Source organism: Nerophis lumbriciformis, linkage group LG34, assembly GCF_033978685.3.
Source record: "Nerophis lumbriciformis linkage group LG34, RoL_Nlum_v2.1, whole genome shotgun sequence".
Taxonomy (NCBI): domain Eukaryota; kingdom Metazoa; phylum Chordata; class Actinopteri; order Syngnathiformes; family Syngnathidae; genus Nerophis; species Nerophis lumbriciformis.
Window position 1 is genome coordinate 10,713,606 of NC_084581.2, and position 19,173 is coordinate 10,732,778.

General features: G+C 38.0%; 1 long non-coding RNA gene across 1 annotated transcript; it reads right to left on the reverse strand.

The window, feature by feature from the left end:
• Positions 1 to 17,653: 17,653 nt before the first annotated feature.
• On the reverse strand, positions 17,654 to 18,457 carry LOC133576276 (uncharacterized). The gene is made up of 3 exons (XR_009811613.1): positions 18,406 to 18,457; positions 18,150 to 18,222; positions 17,654 to 17,928 (listed from the first exon to the last, which is right to left on the reverse strand). It is a non-coding gene; the product is annotated as an uncharacterized lncRNA (long non-coding RNA).
• Between the last annotated feature and the right edge of the window lie 716 nt (positions 18,458 to 19,173).

Below are 19,173 nucleotides of genomic sequence, written 5' to 3' on the forward strand. Positions count from 1 at the left end.
ATAACAGGAATATAGCAAATTTCACCTGCAGTGTCCAGTATCCATATTCATTTCACAGTCACACTGCTTGTATAAATATATCGTCCCTGATTTGTATCGGTAACAGCAAATTCTGAATCGAATCGAATCGCTACACCCTTAATAGCCAATGTTGATAGCTAAACTTTGCCAAATCGTTATCATTAGCTAACAACAAACAAAGCTAATGTATTTAGGAATTTTGTGACAATCTAGTTGAACCGATTAGTAATTGAAATATTCACTTATATTCCAGTGGTTTTTGAATGCAACCTCGCTTAGTAACTGTCCACCCATCCATTTTTCTACCGCTTGTGCATTGGTGAAAACTGAGGAAGTGCTGTAATGTTGTTGCGGCTACTGGATAGCCGAGCGCTGCAGTGTTAACGATGTGAGGACGGCTGCTGTTGGCGTGTTGGAAAAGAAGGTCAGACTATGAGTGTTTCTGTCGGAACGCTACATTACAAGACGTTTTACAATATCACCGCTCAGCACTTGTTGGACCTGGATGAATTTGTATTTGAAAATTAGCACCGAAATGAGGCACCATTAGCTTCTTCTTTTTTTTTTTGTCTGGTTATTACCGTTTACGTTAAAAGCCGGTGTCGTTTGCATTATTACGTGCTAAAAGCAGGAAAAGGGCGAGGTAAGACTAAAACACTCCCGAAAGTTAGACCCCCTCTCGACATCCACGTAAAGGTTGCAAACAGCCCTTTTAAGAGTTTGGATCAGAAAGAGCGCAACAGAAAAAACACAAGCAGAAGATTGCTAAGCCTACCCTTCACCTTATAAACAACAGGTAAATAATGTACTTTTAGGACCAGTTTAATTAAAACATTTTATATAAGATATATAAATAGGAGGTCCCTGACTACCCGCTCCATCTCTCCATTAGTTTGGGGGTCCTTGGCCTAGAAAAAGTGAAAAGACTCTTGCACTAAAAATTCAAAGGATGCAGAGGCCGTTTTGTTGTTTTCATTTTGTAAACAGGCCAACATCAATCTGGTTCAGCTTTGTTTAAAGGTTACTTGCATGCATGTATTTTTAGTATAAATACTTTAACTCTTTATCGCCACATTATGCCCCATTATTCCCCCCTATATTGCAGTTTTTCTATTTATTTGTATTTCTACAATCTGCCGGGCCACACTTTGGACACTCATGCCCTAATGTATTGATTTATGTTTATAGCCATAGGTGCAGTAGTGCTGTATTAATATCGGAATATTCACCAGAAGAGGGCAGTGTTGCTTGTCTAATGGGTTTCAATGTCACCCAATTGGTTCAATTGATATTACTTGATCAATGTGACCAATCTATACAGAGGTGTGAAAGGATAGAAAAATATGTCCTAGTTACATATTCAATCTACTGCATATTTGAGGGCAACAGGAAACATAATAAAAACATAATTCATCCTTAAAAGGTGCCAATGATTGTAATTGTAATGATGCCGGCCGGGCGCTCATTAATAAACCAGCAAATTCCCATTCAAATATTAAGTTGTATTTAACGCAAACATTGTAATCAAATTATTGAGCTACTTCACAACATTTACTTGCACCGTGTTCTCTACAACAAACTTGTTATATCATGCTTGTGAAATGCATTAGAGTCAGCAGTCTGTGACCACTAACGCAGATAAGGTTTCACTATTTATTTTTCACATAAATAATCACACACACACTTCTCAAGAGAGGCAGGATTTATGTATTTTCCATGTGCAAGGTCAAAAACAACTCAAAGGCTGTGATGTTTTACCGTCACGGGGGGCGCATACACGAAGGCTGCGACGCACAAAGAACCTTCTTGTGTAATCACAGACGAGCGGGCCTGTACTTTCCGTGTTTGGATGGTGCCGTCCCGCCTGTCCTGCTATTGCTTGTATTCTGCCACGTGATTTCTTCCCGGAAGTGAAAAACAGTGGTAGTCAACCAAGCCAAGATGGCTGTTATACAGCAAGCAGTGTGCAAACTATCTGAGTAAAAAAGAGGCTCAAATCTTCCTGCAAAAAGCCGATACGAGCAAAAAAACTAAAAAACTATACAATGTAATAGATGCCTATACTTTATCAAAAAAAAGATTTGTCGAGTGATATCAAGGATTATATAGTCGGTCGCATTCCCAGAAATTTTGAACTATTGTGCTCCAGACGCCATTCTACATGACAAAACAGATAAAAACTTGAAAAAGCATGTGGGTCTACAACTTCTTTGTGTGTGACTGGGTCAAGGAGATTGGTATCAGGACTTCCTAGGATAAATATGCATCGTTTTTGCTCGGGTAAATTGCATGTTTAACTTCGTGTCTACAGCCATGTTTGTTGCTGTTGCACGCACCGTTTACGAGTAGCGTGTTTTTCCCTGTCTTTATCAAAATACAACTCTGGATGTCAACATTGTGTATGTGCTGAAAGCTTCATTCATGATTGTTGCCTTTGGTAAAAGCTTAAAGGGGAACATTATCACCAGACCTATGTAAGCGTCAATATATACCTTGATGTTGCAGAAAAAAGACCATATATTTTTTTAACCGATTTCCGAACTCTAAATGGGTGAATTTTGGCGAATTAAACGCCTTTCTATTATTCGCTCTCGGAGCGATGACGTCACAAAGTGACGTCATACCGGGAAGCAATCCGCCATTTTCTCACTTTCGTCGGTGTGTTGTCGGAGGGTGTAACAACACGAACAGGGACGGATTCAAGTTGCACCAGTGGCCCAAAGATGCGAAAGTGGCAAGAAATTGGACGAAATTTGTTCAAAATACGAGGCTGTGGGGAAAGCCGACGAAATGGTCAATCGTTTGTTCTGCACACTTTACCGACGAAAGCTATGCTATGACAGAGATGGCAAGAATGTGTGGATATCCTGCGACACTCAAAGCAGATGCTGACATCAACTTCAAAACTGGACAGATCAGCTTTCAGGAAAAGAGAGCGGATGAGGGTATGTCTACAGAATATATTAATTGATGAAAACTTTATTCATTACTCGCGGTTTTACGTAAATTATTATACATAAACTGTGTTTACCAATAATTTAGCTTAAAAACATTTATTTTTTTCAATCATTCGAGTACATTTGGGTAGTCTTGTGTAATGCAGTATTTTGTGTCTATTTAGGTATGGTTAACCTGAGTGCTGAAATCGTGGAAAAATATATGTTCTTAGCGCGCCTGAAATGGGCTGTCTGCACTCTCAAAGTGCATGTTGTTGCCAAATGTATTTCATATGCTGTAAACCTAGTTCATAGTTGTTAGTTTCCTTTAATGCCAAACAAACACATACCAATCGTTGGTTAGAAGGTGATCGCCGAATTCGTCCTCGCTTTCTCCCGTGTCGCTGGCTGTCGTGTCGTTTTCGTCGGTTTCGCTTGCATACGGTTCAAACCGATATGGCTCAATAGCTTCAGTTTCTTCTTCAATTTCGTTTTCGCTACCTGCCTCCACACTACAACCATCCGTTTCAATACATGCGTAATCTGTTGAATCGCTTAAGCCGCTGAAATCCGAGTCTGAATCCGAGCTAATGTCGCTATACCTTGCTGTTCTATTCACCATGTTTGTTTGTATTGGCATCACTGTGTGACGTCACAGAAAAATGGACGGGTGTATATAACGATGGTTAAAATCAGGCACTTTGAAGCTTTTTTTAGGGATATTGCGTGATGGGTAAAATTTTGAAAAAAACTTCGAAAAATAAAATAAGCCACTGGGAACTGATTTTTAATGGTTTTAACCCTTCTGAAATTGTGATAATGTTCCCCTTTAACTCTTTTAGGTTGTGCTCACATTTGCTTTCTTTTATTTAGATTGGCTGAGTTGGTGCTTTTCGAAACACTCATGTTTTTAAGAAATAAAAATAATATCAAGGGAAGTACTCAACGTTAAAAGTATATCAAACAAACCTTTAACGAAGTGATCGCTGCAAACTCATGCATTCTTCGACTCTGCTACCTTGGACTGGAGTGTGAACTGCTTTTCTTGTTGTTGTTTCGTAAAATCTTGCACTTTTTCGCCATTCTTGATAAACTCTCAAGAAACTCTGAAGAAACCCCTATCCTTTTTCGCGATTTGAACGATTCGTACAGCCGCAAACAACACAAGTATAGCGCATTTCACTGCAAGAAAGGCTGAATGGTGTCTATAGTACCTATTGAGAACAGAGCTAGTTTGACCACCACAAATATTTAATGAGCGGGATGTGAGCCGGATGTGACGTCAGTAACATCCAAGCAATTCCTATTACCACAAGTAATGGCTTGTGTTTCAAAACTGTGAGTTGCTATTGGAGTGTCAAATTGACAACTTGATTAGGTTCAAGTGTGAGAATATGTCATTGTGTTGTTTATTTCCCTGCAGCGCAGCGCAAGTCTCTGGAAAGTGAGGGTCATGACCTGGAGAAATCATCAACAGGCAGTACAGCAGACAGTTATAAAAGGTCAGTCCATTACAGAGTAGGTGCCAATTGCCTCAAGCTTTCTTTTTTTTTTTTTACACCACATTGCCATCTACTGGTCTGGTGTGGTTACTTATGCACTTGGCCCCAATTAGTGTACTGCAATTACAAACATTTAGCAGGAAAATACACATTTTAAGGGCTGCATTCAACAAAGGATTTTCATAGTCAATTTTAATTGGTTAGTTTTTGGCCAAAGATATATAGACAGATAGATAGATAGATAGATAGATAAATAGATAGATAGATAGATAGATAGATAGATAGATAGATGGATAGTACTTACTATCTTTGGCCAAAAACTAACCAATTAAAATTGACTATGAAAATCCTTTGTCGAATACAGCCCTTAAAATGTGTATTTTAAGATATCAATTTGTCCACTCTGTGGCTCAACAAGCAAACAAATTGCAGTATGTATTATTATTAGGGCTGTGACTCTTTGGGCACCACACTATTCGATTCCATTCTATTCTTGGCGGGTAATGATTCGATTAAGAATCGATTTTCGATTTAAAATCAATCCTTTTTTATAACATTGGGTGCCAGTTCTATGATTAACTACATTCCTCCATAAAATAGATAAACAGCTGTGATACTGTTCTATATTCCTTAAAAGAAAACTGCGGTTTTGTGTAATGAAATTATACTAAAACATTTAATCAAATCAAATACCAATACATCTAAAATAAATCTGTCCAGCAAATATGGACATCTACATCAACTAAATGATTTGCCTGAGTAGCTGTACAGGACTGATATGAAAAAATAATACAAATATGAAAACCAATTTTTGATCTTTTTGAATCGATTAAGAATCGTTACAAATAAGAATAGCGATTTATTCTAAAATCTTTTTTTTTTTTTGACATTCCTAATTATTATTCACTGGTCACTGTTGAGTTGAGTTGAGTTGAGTTTGTGTTTATTTCGAACATGCATGCATACAACATGATACGTCACAATTTCCAGTTTCTCTATTCAACATGTTCGAAAAGGAGAAGGAAGAAGCAGAGCTTATTTAATCCGACCCCTTTTCCTTTACAAAGCAGTTGCTGAAACTTTTGTTCACTTCCTGTTCTCAATTTATTCACAATATACTCCATAAGTAATAACATTAGAAATAAATAAATAAATACATAATAATTAGTGAAGTAAATTTCATTTTATATGGTGAGATAAATAAGATTATCTAGAAAATGAATGAATGGATGGATGAAATACATTCAGAATGTTTATCATGGTTCTTCTTCTTTGTACTTTGTAAACACTTTAAGTTCGAAGAGTTTCTTGAAGTGGATCATATTGGTACATTGTTTGATTTCTTTGCTTAATCCATTCCATAATTTAATTTCGACATACTGATATACTGAAGGTTTTAAGTGTTTTAAATTAAATTTTTCTCTAAGATTATATTTCTCTTGTGTGTCAGTAAGAAAAAAAGATAACGAGGAACTCAATGGTAATATGACTCTCCCAAAGTTAATACAAATAACGGATAAAGGAAATGCAGTCTTTCATCAAAGAGAATAAAACACAATCGTATTTGTGACCTCTTCCACCTTAAAGAAATAGGTTCAAACAATCAGGTAAAGGTAAAGATTGGATGGTTTAGAGCAGTGGTCCCCAACCACCGGGCCGCGGACCGGTACCGGGCCGCACAAGAAATAAAAAAATAAAAAAAATAAAAAAAGTTGTTTTTAAATTTTTTTTTTAATTAAATCAACATAAAAAACACAATACATACATTATATATCAATATAGATCAACAAAGTCTGCAGGGATACAGTCCGTAAGCACACATGATTGTATTTGTTTATGAAAAAACAAATACAAATCCGTACGTTTGACACCCATGTTCTACAGCACAGCCTTTCAGCAGCCATTAAACATTTGACAGAAATCCGTGGTAAGACACCTCTATAAATTACTGTTTCTTACCAGCACAAATAGCAACAAATATATTCTATATTAACCTACCAATAAATGACAATCGTCTTGGGCAGGCAAGTAATCATCCATCCATCCGTTTTCTACCGCTTGTCCCTTTCAGGGTCGCGGGGGGTGCTGGAGCCTATCTCAGCTGCAGTCGAACGGAAGGCGGGGTACATCCTGGACAAGTCCCCACCTCATCAAAGGGCCAACACAGATAGACAGACAACAGTCACCAGAGGTGTGGACTCGAGTCACATGACTTGGACTCGAGTCAGACTCGAGTCATGAATTTGATGACTTTAGATTCGACTTGACAAAATGTAAAAAGACTTGCAACTCGACTTAGACTTTAACATCAATGACTTGTGACTTCACTTGGACTTGAGCCTTTTGAATTGACATGACTTGACATGACTTGCTACTTTCCCCAAAACCCAAAGATGAAAAAGTTATTCGGGAGCGCTCCGTATTTTTCATTGTGTACTTGTCTATCAGCGTTGCGTGTGTCAGCTGGTGTGGTCTCAGTACAACAGCCAATCAAATTAGATCTACTTTGTTTTCATCACACAGAATTCATCCAATCAAATTGCAGGACAACCAACGAAGAAGACATGTCCAAACCACACGCCAGTGAACAAAAAATGATACCTAAAATAATTTTGTTTGGGTATAAAAATTACGAGGTGGTCAACACAAAACGGTTTGCAGTATGCAACACATGCGGTTCGAAAATTACTGATGGAGAGGCAACAACTTCCAACTTCGTCCGGCATTTGAAGTTGCACAAAGAACGGTAAGTTTTGAATGTAAGATAACGTTTATTGGCTAAGTAACGTGACTTTTATTTGCTGTGTAGTTAAATCAGTGAGGCTGTAAACTCACTGCTAACGTTATAACGTTATTGCAAACACGGGAATCTGTTGCAGTTCACTACCTTATTCATACTTTTTGTTCAGTGATTTTTTTTAAGCAGGGTTACGTTAGTCAATATATCACACGTAACGTTAGACGGCGGTCAGCAGCACCGCGTATTTTAGCCACCTAAAAAAAGACAAAAATAGTAAAATAAAGGTCAGTTAAAATGTATACTATATTATGAATATGTGTACCGTTTTAGCTAGCTTTCTGACATACTGTTGGTTGTTTACCTCAGTGGTCCCCAACCGCGGCCCGGTACTGGTCCGTGGATCGATTGGTATCGGGCCGCACAAGAAATAATTTTTTTATTTTTTTATTTATTTATTTTTATTAAATCAACATAAAAAACACAAGATACACTTACAAGTAGTGCACCAACCCAAAACAACTCTCTCCCCCCTTTTGTTCTGGGCATTGAACATGAAGACTCTTCCTTCACTGTTCCGAGTGGCCATGAGAGTCTTGGCAGTGCCTGCCTCCAGTGCTCCAGTGGAGCGAGTTTTCAGCCATGGTGGCATCATACTACGCCCCCATCGTGCACAAATGACTGACAGACTCTTGGCTAATTTGGTCTTTTGCAAATGCAATGCAGCATAGGGCCCTGACATATAAAAAGTACAACTTTTTTGTTATGTTCACGTATATGTCATGTTTTTTCAATGTTAACACTTTTCTACAAATAAGTACATTTGCACTTTATTTTTCAATGTGTTTGTTCTGTAAAGGAATGAGTTAATGTTTAAAATGACTGGTTAATAGTGTTATTATAAAGTGCAATGTCAGCACAATTTTCTTTCCTGCAATTTAAAATGCACTTGTTTTAATAAATAAATACAGCGTTTGAAAAGCATACACAATCTGTGTTAATATATTAGTCTGTGGTTAAAAGGACTTGAAAGGACTCGAAACTCAAAATGCAGGACTTAGGACTTGACTTGAGACTTTCCAGTCTTGACTTTGGACTTGACTCGGGGCTTGCCTGTCTTGACTCGGGACTTGACTCGGACTTGAGGGCAAAGACTTGAGACTTACTTGTGACTTGCAAAACAATGACTTGGTCCCACCTCTGACAGTCACACTCACATTCACACACTAGGGCCGATTGAATATTTTTGTTAAAAGCTGGACCGTACGTATAATGACTTCATAGACAGATTCACGTTATTAAACCTGTGAGGTAAATGAGGGTGACCGCTGCGGTAAAGTGTCAAGTATGAGCTTGATAATCCATCAAATTACTATTGTAGCAACGCCAAAACAGCCTGTCGCTTTAAAGTAATAGCATGGGTTCCATATGTGTCCTGAATGCACATTGCGAGTGATTTAATAAACAGCATCTGTCAGAATTACACACTGGATGGGTTTGTTTACAAACAGCATGGAATTAAAGTGTAAAATGTGGTATGGTGGTCAAGCGGTCAATAAAAATTATGGCTATCCTCCTGATTACAGGTAAAAATGCTCCTTCATAGTGACCGCCATCTATGTCATGTGACACAAGATGTTCCGTGCATTACCACATCCACAAACAGCATGTGACATAATACACACACACACACACACACATTCTGGCTCCTATATTCCTTACTCATAACAATTGTGGAATTTAAGTCAAGCACTAAATCATACATCCACTTTATTGGGTTTGTGACAGCTCTTAATTCAAAACACTTGCATCTCAAATCGGAATCTCACATTGAAAACAATTCAAATCAATTTAATCGGTGCTTAACCTCCCCCAAAAAAGAAAAACAACATTTTAGATAATAAATATTGTATAAAAACAGTACAGTATAATGTAATACTAACAACTATCGTAATTTTATGAAGTATTGTAATGATAATTTTTGTTATTTAATTTAAATAATATTATCTACTTCTTCTCAGCACTGTCCTTGACTCTCTCTTTCTTTCGGCCAATATCTTGAAAGCAAAATTACGTCTAGTTATACAAAGATGCTAGCATGTATGACCAGAAGCCCTGGGCGGATCTTTCGGGGTTCACTGTGACATTAACTTAAAGCAACTTTTTTTATTTTTATTTTTTTATTTTTTATTAAATCAACATAGAAAAAACACACGATACACTTTCAACTAGTGCAGCAACCCCCCCCCCCCCAAAAAAAACCCTCCCTCCCCCATTCACACTCATACACACCCACTCACACAAAAGGGGTTGTTTCTTTCTGCTACCAATATTCTGGTTCCCACAACATGGACAACACTTCTGCAAGGGACACAGTCCCTGAAGCACACTTGATTGTATGTGCTGATGGTCCACTAACATTTTCATTTAATTATTATTTCTTTTTTTTTTTTTTCCATGTAATTATTTTTATATTGTTTTACTTTCTTTTTTAGCCAAGAAAATATTTATTTATCTTATCTAAAAAAAAAAAAGGACCTTATCTTCACCAGACCAGGTTGTAAATGAAATTAGATTTGTTTAAAGGGTTTTTAAAACCAGGTCCAGTCCAGATAATGTCCAAGTCGGGTTCAGCAACACACATCTTCATTCATGTACACTGAAAAAAAAAAAAAAAAAAAAAAAAATTTATGTACAGTCCAGATTATGTTCAGGTCACTCAAAATTAGGGAACACAACAACAGATAGCATATAATCTATAAACGTAATTACACTTTCAACATAAGCCTTTGAGGACTTCCCATCTTTTTTTTATGTTTTTTGGCATCATTATCATTTTCAACCATGTAACTTTCTAAAGTTAAAAAATACTGAATAAATGTTTAAAAAAAAGTAATACTAAGTGTATATCTGTTTTTGGCCTTAAAAATAAACCTTTAACCGAGTACTATAATTACATTTATTAAATCATGATTGTCAATGAACTCTCCCAAAATAACAGAAACCACATCAAGCTTCATAAACAAACCAATCCTTAAACACATTTTTTCAACTTCCACCCAAAACGAAGACACAATATGACAATACCAAAACAAATGCAGGGTGGATTCAGACTCCTGACAACAAAATCGGCAGTTTTAATTTTAATTTAAAGCAACTTAAAGCATAACAATTAGCCGAGAGACAGCTCTTAAGTGAGGTTTCACTGTATCTTGTTTTTTTTTTACACTTTTGAGTCTCATTTGTAAGTATGAATGAATTTTGTTTTGTCCTACGTCTGTGGTCGTAGTCCGAAAGTAGTATTTTACCAGTTGAATGTGCCAGCTTTGTCTTTTTGTTGAGCACTGCTGTACAAGATGTTTAAGATTTGTACTTACTGCACACCAGCCGTTTGATTGTAAGGTGCATCTTAGTTGGAGTTTCTTTACCTAATTTGGAGATGTTGTAATCGCCATGTAAAATCGCTAACGGAAATGCAATCTAATTGAAGACCAAACGGCCAATCAGAGAGTAGATTTGTCCAGTTTCTGATTGGTTGCTTTTTTGACACAAATGCAGAGCAGACACTTGAGCAGGCGCAGAGAATAAAGCTGAATGAGTGCACAGGTTGAGAGCGAGGAAGAGAGGGGGCAAGAGAGCATGGTGTAGAAAGCAGTAATTATTGCACGATAAAAAGGATAATAGCAAACACATTTATTAAGCAAAAAAAAAACTTTTTTAAACAATTATATTTTTCACTGGAGTTTGATTTATTTTCAAAATGCCCCATATGTGCTTGCAAAATATGTTTCCGTGCTCTATATCTGCTTTTACTACCTCAAAATTAATTTACAAATATAAGGCATAGCTGATGTACCGTATTTCCGTACCATAGGGCACACCGGATTATAAGGCGCACTGCCGATGAATGGTCTATTTTTGATCTTTTTTCATATATTAGGCGCACCGGATTATAGGGCGCATTAAAGGAGTCATATTATTGTTATTTTTTTCTAAATTGAAAACACATTCTTGTGGTCTACATAACATGTAATGGTGGTTCTTTGGTCAAAATGTTGCATAGATTTGTCACGACTTGGATTGCGGCGTGTTTTTTTTCCCATGGTGCAAATGATTTGGACCGGACATGGCGTGAAGGTAAATACATATTTAATTTTACAACTCAAAAAAAGAACAAACAAAAGGCGCTCACAGTGGAGGCACAAAACTTAACGCAGGGAACAAAAACTTGGACTATGCATATCTATGAACATGGCAAAACAAAAGACACTAACTGTGGCATAAATAAACACAACTTACTTGCGGAAGCAAAGAGCAGCATGAATAACAGACTGCCTGGCAACTACAGGCTTTAATAATGATGACATGATTAGTGAAAACAGGTGCGTGACTCAAAATGTGAAAACGTGAGACAGGTGCGTGACTCGTGAGGACAGGTGAACTGATTGGTAGTCATGGAAACAAAACAGGGAGTGAAAAAACAGAAACTGACAGAGTGCACAAACCAAACAGAACATAGCCAAACTAAACATGATCACCAAGACATGACAAGATGATGTTTTACAGATCATCTTCAAGCCGCTTTCTGACAGTCGCTTCCGGATGCACCGTTATGTGGGCAGTCTTATTTCCGTGTATTCTCCCCGTCATCTTTGTTGTAGCGCTGTAGCGTGCAAGGACGGGAGTGGAAGAAGTATACAAATTTGGAGCTAACTGTTTTAATGACATTCTGACTTTTCTTAAATCAATAACGGAGCAGCGTCTTCTCATCCGGAAACAACATTGAAAAACTGTCCGACCGGAACTCTAATAACTAAAGTTCCTTGGGTGAATAATGTAAACTCACTACACCGGTATGTTGTAGCGCTTTCATGGCGAGTTCACTGACAGATATAAGTAAGAACTTTATACTACTTTATATTAGAAATGGCGACAGCGGAGGATTAAGGTCACATAACAAGAAGATGGAGAAAAAGAAGAAGCTTATCAACTTGCGGACGCGCGCAATTTTTCAGAACTTCTACAGATCCCAAATGCAGATCAGCAGGTACCAGAAGGTAAGAAAAGTTGCTTTTGCATAATCTTGCGAAACAAAACTTACCTTATACTCACACCATAATGACACGCGTATATTTAATGCGCCGACAATCCTTCAAGCGGTGCGGCTTTATAGCTTACCAAAGTCGTAGTAAAACATGTTGATATATTTTTGAGCGTGTGTAATGTTCTATATATTTAATGGAACATTAAAAATGTTGATGTTGTTTACTTGAGACATATTGCAATCATAGTGCTGTCTGCACTTATTTCTTATGTTTGACTGCCACCTACTGGTCACACTAATCATTACACCATGTACCAAATAAAATAGCTTCGAGGTGAGTAAGATCAACCAAACTTATTCCTTACTTTAGGCGCACCGAGTTATAAGGCACACTGTCGTGTTTTGAGAAAAAAAAAACCTGCCTTGTAGTCCGGAAAATACGGTAAATTGCATCAAGCCACATTTGAGCGCTTTCTCTCAGGCATGCTTGCTTTGTTGGCACGGAGAATTGTAACATTACCTACATGCAGTTTGACTGAGTCTACTAGGAATATGCCTGTTTGAGTGACTGAGCCAGTGTCGTGTGACGTCACATTCAACAAAGGTATAGAAGTATGGCACCGTTTGATTTTACGTGAATCGGTACGCAGTAGTACTGACGGAGGTCAGTACCTATAAAAGTACCAAATTCAGTACCCATCCCTTACTACCACTGAGCAGTGGTTACTGTGTGACACCCGGGAAGCTGTCACACTTGTACTTCCTAGTATTATGATGTGAGAAAATCAAAAAGAAGAAATTCATAGATATCTCATGACATTTTTGTGCCGGAGCTAGCAATAGCTTAAAAACACACAAGCTTGTGATACAACGTACACCATAACATGATTTTAAAACATAAGTCTGAGAAGTTGCCAATGTAGAATCAGGCTCGTTTTACAGACGAATGGATTTAGCGCCACCTACTGCTTATCTCTCTTGGCAGCATCAAAGTAGCGTAAGGAAACACTCACAAAAAGTCTCCACTCTGTATTCCAGTGGCCTGCAGCGCACTCTTTAAATATCTGCAGGATGATTAGGGCGATCAAACTGTCAGGGGATAAAACCGCAGAGCGGCGGTTTGCTCGGTGTGAAAACATTAAGGTGCTCATTACGATTACTTAGCAGCCATCGACTGGCTAAAATTGCTATGAAATTGGCCGCTTCCATTGAGAATTTCAGCAAATCAGACAGTAATTGCGATGTTTGTTAATCTCACCCTCTCATCTCTTGCTGCTTTAGCCGTCTGCTCTCATAAGCGTGCAGACTAAAGTGTGGAGATGAGGCTATGTGGTGACATAGCGCTCAGCGCGGATCATCGAGTCCAGGTTATAATTGTGTATGTGCACAATAATAGCTCAGACACAGCGCTACTATATAAAGCTCTTCCTCCCGCTCACGCTAAGCCAAGAGCCCGAGCTGCTTCCTCCACGTCCTGTTCGATTTGCGAAGTGGAGATTGGATGTATGTCATCGCCCAGGAGTTGGCAGCGTGCAATGACGCTGAGGTTTGAAACCCCATTAAAAATTGTCACTTTATTTAAAGCAGCTGCCTCACTAGCCAGTCCCACATCCTTCTGGAAAAGCAATCGAAGGCCTGAAGCTGATGGTGGGGGGGATTTGACTTGGCCAAATGACATTCAAGCTGCGATAGCCTCAGTTGTTCAACTTTGCTTCCCCTGGATGACGTCTGGGGGCAATGAAAGGTTTTAATTGTCTTGTCAGCTGAATTACTAGCGTTGTGCTCCACGAGACGCTGGGAATATTATCATTCATGAACATTTAAAAGCTGACTAAACCATGATGTTTGTGTGTGGGCCGACCTTTAAAGCCAGCTAAATCTAATTCAGTAAATCCGAAACAGCCACAGACTAAACAGCCTCGACTGCACTTTTGTACTGGATGATGTCGTTTTGTCACGCTGCCGCCTTTTCCTTTGTCATTCTACGTGTTTAATCAGTTGCATGTTCATTGAGCTACTAAGCGACCAATCATTTCATCCATAACAATCTTGTATTTCCTTTACCTGCGGGATCACTTAGTATTAAGCGCCGCATGTAGGAAGTGTGCGTCAGTCCCTCCGTGGTAAGCTTAATTAGCAAGAACAAAGAACACAGGCGTGTAGGACGCACACAAGCGCCACAGAAATGTAAAAAAGAAGTTAAAAGGGTTGCCGGAGCAAATAAAAAGATGTGGTTTATTTCAAATGGGTACAAAAAAAAAGACGTGGTGCATAACACAAAACAAGTTTGATCTTGTTTTAAAAGCTATGAAGGCCCTATCTGTTTCTTCAGACGCTTAAAATAAGGAAACTGACTTGTACTAAGTAAACGCTTTTAACGACAAAGAACTACGAAGGCTTTATCTTTGGATACAATCTCTGTCAGTTTTTGAATACACAGTAATCCCTTGTTAATATTTTGTAATTGAATCCAGGCAAGTATTGTTAATAATAAATCAAATGTTTTCAGAGTTGGAACATACATTTTTAAAGCCCTCTAGCATGAAAAAAACACCCACATAGTCATCTTTCCACTCGTTTTACATAGCATACTAGCCTTTGTGCTACCCAGAGCATCCTCCGAGCGTCATTGCTCTGGCCGTCGTCGATGCTTCCACTACATGGAAATACTTTGTCACATCTTATTATTAATTCCTTTAAGTCAGAAATTGGCTTCGATGTGTTGAAACCATGGGCGTAAGTTGTTCTGCCAAAAGTTGGTCAGCTTGATCATCTTGGCAAAGATAGAGCCAACATTGGCTGTGTCGTTAGCATTGTTGGGACTAACGCATTACTATAACGCCGTTAGTTTTGGCGGTAACTAGTAGTCTAACGCATCATTTTTTATATTCAGTAACTAAGTTACCGTTACTACATGATGCATTCCTGCGTTATTTTACGTTATTTTTTATGTAGTATCGGCGAGAAACAGAAGATCTGAGTGTGTTTTATTGGAGCGCTGCAGTGTTGTCCTTCTGAATGGTCTTGTGTCAAAAGCCAGAGGCGCGCTCTGTGTGTGTCTGGGTGTGGGTGTGGGGAGAGGAGGGAAAGGGAGGGGGGTGTGTCTGTGTTTACTAACAACGGAGCCGCAGTCGACTCGAGTGTCTTAACATGGAGATATTCTCACTTCTTTTTTTTGTCGAACACAAAGAAAAGAACATTTTAGTTAAATGTAAGATGTGTCTTGGATCAAAGATCCCGTCTACTGCCCAAAACAACAATTCAAATCTGCCTGGTTAGGCTTTGTGTATGTCATGTGTGCCTTCCTTAGGTGAAGCCAGGTTCACAGCTATGCTGTTATTATACTGTTTGTTACTTATGTATGTTATGTTGCAGCTATTAAAATAGTTTTGTCAATTTGTTCTGGCCTGAAATAAATTGGACCTTTGAAACATATCTTTGTCTTTGTTTGTTGTATGTAGAGCACATTGCTTAGCAGAGTTCAGTGATGCAAATGTATGTCAAGTTGATCAACAGATTGTATTATTCTCCAGTGCAATAACAGTACTTAAATGAAAGCTAAAAGGGCATTAATGGGAGCTTTTAAAAAAAAAAAAGAAAAAAAAGTAACTAAATAGTTACTTTTCACAGTAACACATTACTTTTTGGTGCAAGCAACTGAGTTAGTAACTGAGTTACTTTTGAAATAAAGTAACTAGTAACTGTAACTAGTTACTGGTTTTCAGTAACTAACCCAACACTGGTCGTTAGCATCGAGTGCCCTGCTGTGTAGTTCCCCTTATTGTTGTTTGACATTGCTCATGTCATGTGAAGATGTGTTATTGATGTGGCAGGTGTCAGTTAAACTGTCCATTTAACATGAAAAAAAAACAGGCACGTAAACAAAGGCTCCATCGGCATGACAACAAAAGTTTCCCTTAACCAGGAAAATGAGATCCCACTTGGTGGATATCTATTGGGATTGCCATAATGTACTAATAGAAAATAAGACAAATACAGTCCTGTAATACATATACGATGTAAATAAGACTCAATTTAATGTACCTCCAAGCGGTTTCAGTCTTAATGTAGAAGGCGTGTCAGAGAAGTTGTTGATCAGGACTGTTGACCGCACTTGATAATATTAACAACAATGGATTAGATTTATATAACACTTTTCTATACACTAGACCAGGGGTGTCAAACTCATTTTAACTCAGGGGCCGCATGGAGGAAGATCTGTGCACACGTGGGCCGGACTATTAAAATCATGGCATTAAAACTAAAAAATAAAGACAACTTCAGATTGTTTTTGGATGGATTTAGTATGACAGTTATGTCATATGGATCAAATGTATCTTTGTGAGTTTTACTGGGAAAAAAAAAATGTAAGGGTAAGGTTTGTAAAGACACAAGTTAGTTTTTTTTTTTACTCAATATGACGGTATAACTGTCATACTAAATATGAAAGTTATATAAACATATCTCCAAAACCAAACTTACAATCCGTCTAAAAATGCCTGTAATATTGAATCTATGTGAGGTATTTTGGTAAGATTTACAAATACAAAAAATAGGTTTTACTCATAATGACAGTATAACAGCCACATTCAATATGACAGTTATTTAAACATAACTCCTAAACCAAACATGCAAAACGGCTAATAATGCCTGGAGAAATGTATCTTTGTGAGTTTTACTGGAAAACAATATTTTGTAAGGTTTGTAAAGACACAAGTTAGTTTTTTTTTACTCAATATGACAGTATAACTGTCATACTAAATATGAAAGTTATAAAAACATAACTCCAAAAACAAACTGCATTATGTCTAAAAATACTTGTAATATTGCATCCATGTGAGTTTAACTAGAAACAATTGTTTATCTTTGTCTTACTTTGGCCAAAAATAAAAACAAACATTCTGAAAATATCTTAATAAAAATATAGAAAAAAATACTGGCAGCGGTAAAGTTTATATCCACGAAGGAAAGAAGAAAGTGAATGAATGAATATATTTACATATGCATAAAAAGGTGTTTTCTTTTGTATCATTTTTTTTAATGAATTAAGTAATGTTTATGACAACCTTTTTCCAAAACACAATATAGAATGTGAGATATAACAGGATAATACATACATGAATCATTTGTTTTCAAAACGGTTACAAAAAAGTGGGACTGTGGGACCCCATTTTTATGACTTGATGGGGTCCTTTTTGAAAATTCCTAGCGCCAACACTGATGGGGTATTGGTGCGTGCAAAACAGCAGCAGGCGGCTGTGGCCTGCGGCCCGGTTCTAATAATAATCAAATATCATCCCGGGGGCCATAGATAATTCATTCGCGGGCCTTGACTTTGACACCACTGCACTAGACACTCAAAGCGCACACAGAGAAGTGAGAACCCATTATTCATTAACACCTTTAATTGCATTGAGTTCTTGCCACTGGGTCAGATGATCAACCAGCACATCAAAGAGATCCTGCAGCATTTGCTTCGTTCAGTGCGAGTGAGAGTTCTGGCTGGACAGCTAATGCCTGTTCACAATGACCTGAGCATCCGACAGTTTCTGGTGGGAAAGAACATCGCCGTGCTGGATCAACCTCCCTACTCCCGACCTGGCGCCGTGTGATCTCCGTCACTTGTAGTATGAGGTCATTAAGGGGTCCATATCAGAGATTGGTGTGACAACCTCGCTGCGGAGGATCCTGAGAATTTTTCCAAGGGTGCATTAAGGGTCAGTGTTACGAAGGTCGGGGTTATGTGCTCCAAACAATTAAACTTTCAAGTTTTACTTCATAGTTGCTTTTATCAGTTAGCAATTGCCATTGGCTATCCAAAATACCATACAAACTATTGAAATCTGTCGAATACAAAATAGTACCTCTAGTTACGAGCTTGACCAAGGTTGTAACTCAAAACACTGTACCTTAAACTAACATCTGTCAGGTTGGGGGGGTCGCAGCTTGCTGCGGGGTCGTTCTCCCAGAAATGCAGACGGACTACTCCGGACATGGCGTGCAGGTAAAAACATGATTTATTCTTAACGAAATCAAAGGAGTACAAAACAGAAAGCAAGTCGACAGAATAACGTGCCTGATCGCACTCGAAGCTAAACTAAAACTTAGCATAAACTATGGATGAGAAAAACTTACTAACAGTAGCAGGAACAAACAAAAACTTACTTGTCAAGGCATGGAACGAGCAGAAAGAACAGAGGCATTGCATGAAACAAACAATGACGCCAGGCCGACTGACTGGCAAAGGCAAACTTAAATAATGCCTCTGATTAGTGCTCGGGAAGCAGGTGAGCGGCCGAACACTAATCAGAGACAGGGGAACATAATTAGCAACAGGTGCGTGAGTCCACGACGTAAAACAGGTGACACTAATGGTTACTATGGTGACAAAGGGAGTGAAGACAAGAACTAAAAAGTGTCCAAAAACCAAGCAAAACATAACTAAACAAAACATGATCACAAACATGACAACATCGCTCATTGAAAATAATTGAAATCAATTTCCCCACAGTAATCACCATTTTGAGATATAACATGCCTTTTAAACAGAAAACAACAACCTTTTAGATAATAAATATAGTTTGAAAAACAATACAATAGAATGCACAACAAACAACCACAATAGTTTTATGTTCAAGTTTATTTTGTAATAATAATGTACAGCATTAACCTTGGGAAGCAAACACATCCTATGTCTCCTTCGAGCTGCTTCTCAATTGCGTAACAATAGGAATTTATTATTGTTTATTTTGCACATCTTTGAGTGAGGTCAGAGTTGACAGCAAGTGATATGTTTGTCTGTATATATTGATAAATTAAAAAAAATACATTGAGCATGGCAAATGTTGGATCGTCCAGTTTGCAAAGTCAGGGGACAGAACAGAAGGATAGACAATGACACAGCATTATCAGCATTTCTATATTTGCATGGAT